Source organism: Macrobrachium rosenbergii, chromosome 1 (genome assembly GCF_040412425.1).
Source record: "Macrobrachium rosenbergii isolate ZJJX-2024 chromosome 1, ASM4041242v1, whole genome shotgun sequence".
Classification (NCBI taxonomy): Eukaryota; Metazoa; Arthropoda; class Malacostraca; order Decapoda; family Palaemonidae; genus Macrobrachium; species Macrobrachium rosenbergii.
The window spans coordinates 36,983,527-36,986,026 of NC_089741.1; positions in this window are offsets into that span (position 1 = coordinate 36,983,527).

The window sequence follows — 2,500 nt, forward strand, 5'->3', positions numbered from 1 at the left end:
TTGTTCATGTTATCCTTATGACACGAGTCTCTTGGTAAAATATTCTTGAATAATAATAATAATAATAATAATAATAATAATAATAATAATAATAATAATAATAATAATAATAATAATGGTGATTCAGCGCTGGAATGGAAACTGAGAGTAGGTAGGTTGAAAGGTGTAACATGAAGAAAACCTTACAGTTGCACTACGAATAAATTGTTAGGAGAGGGTGGATAGCAAGATGGAAGAAAGAGAATATGAAAGTAGGTACAGTAAAAGGAATGAAAGCGGTTGCAGCTAGCGGCCCAAGGAAGGGACACTGCAAAGAACCTTAAGTATTGCCTACAGTGCCCTGCATGAGGCGCACTGACGGCATTCCCCATCCACGGGTAAGAGATAAGTGAAGCTGTAACATACAAAATACGTAATTCTGTTTTGTTTAATCTAGATACAGAAATGGAAAATAATATAAATGTTCTCTTTGGTGCACATCTGTGGTGGGGAAAAAAAAAATCTTTTATTGCAAAATATTCCCACAACTATTTCCCCATATTAAAAAAGTTACGCGGATACAACTGAAGCAGAGAGAGAGAGAGAGAGAGAGAGAGAGAGAGAGAGAGAGAGAGAGAGAGAGACTCTGAATTTTAAAGTTCAACTCAGCAATTACAAAAATAAAACAAGAAAAACAAGCAATTCTCTTCAAAGGACAAACGAAAAGTCTATTACAGAAGATAGGCTAATCTTAAAGATCAACGAGAATACAAATTTTAACCCTAACAAATACATTTTAACAAATTAGTTAACATCAGCAAGAATAACACCTTAGAGAAAAAATTACCAACTATTTCATACAATATCCCAAGGACAAACAAATGCTAGAAAAAAAAATATTACCTGTCATTCACACCTGTGAAAAACTTACGACAAAAAAAAAAAAAAAACCAAGACCCCAAGAACGACCTTGAAACCAACGAACAAAAGACGGAGATTTAAAAGATAATGGGAAACAAAAACACTGATAAAAAAATAACAATAAAAGGGACAAGGCCATTCATTTTAGAGCCCTACTAAATATTCGGGAAGACGCCCATTACGAAACATAAATAAATGTATTAAAAACTGTTAAAATGCGGTACGTACTGGTAAAAGTACAGTAGTCTTTGTTTTGGGGTTAGGCTACGGAAAAAATCGACACAAATACAAATACACACACACACGTGTATATATATATATATATATATATATATATATATATATATATATATATATATATATATATATATATATATATATATATATATATATATATGGCTATATACATGTGTGTGTGGAGAGTTGTAAATTTATTTGTGACGTCCTTATGATATAGTCTCTTGTTAAAATACCCTTAAATAATAATATAATAATAATAATAATAAAGTACCTGGCATCGCAGTTTCAAAATGCTTATAACTAAAATAAATGAAATAGAAAACAAACATATAAAATTGAGTAAGTAACATAAGAAAACAGAAAATTAAATAAAACATAACAAGAGAGAGAGAAAACAAACTTAAGTATGACCTCACTCCCTCAAGGTAGTCAAACATTACCCAAAATTAGCACAAAAAAAAAGAAAAAAAAAATTAATCCAATTAAGCGAATGCGACCTAAACCATAACGCATAAATACGAAACAAAGGGAGAGTCAGTGACAACAAAGACGACCTTTAGTAAGCATATAAATGTTAATGGCAATTAGAGGCAACTTCCACGAAGCGACGCGATCACCCCCATTACCCTGAAATTGGTCCCATGAATATTTAAGTAAGGGTGTTCGCAATCAGACGCCATTCCGACTTGGAAGAGTTCCTGAAATGGCGATCAAATGCTAATTAGGGATTCTTTTGACCTAAGGACGCTAAAGATCACGAGGCAAAAGAGCAAGCGCTGGGACCTATGAGATCATTCGGCGCTGAAAGGGCAATTGAGAGTAATAGGTCTGAAAGGCGTAACAATTGCACTATGAAACAACTGGAAAGTAAGATGGAAGAAAGAATATGAATGGAGGTACAGTAAAAAGGAATGAAATGGGTTACAGCTAGCGGCCCAAGGGACGCTGCAAAGAACGTCAAGTAATGCCAACAGTGCACCGCGTGAGTGTACACTGACTGAACTACTCCCTTATGGAAAAGGCTAAATAGGAAATAAGAGGAACAAAAGCGCTAATCAAGCGGTGCATTGTAGGCATTACTTAAGGTTCTTGCGGCGTGTCTCTTAGGCCCCTAGCTGCAACCCCTTTCGTTCCTTTTACTGTACCTCCTTTCATATTCTCTTTCTTCCATCTGACTTTCCACCCTCTCCTAACAGTTGACTCACAGTGCAACTGCGAGGGTTTTCCTCCAGCCGTTTCAGCGCTGACTGACCTCATACGTCCCAGCGCTTGGCCTTTGGCCTAAATACTAAATTCAACTCAATTCAAAAGCGCTAACGAACCTAGCGACAAACCTTGACGGTCTGAGAAGGGCAAGAAG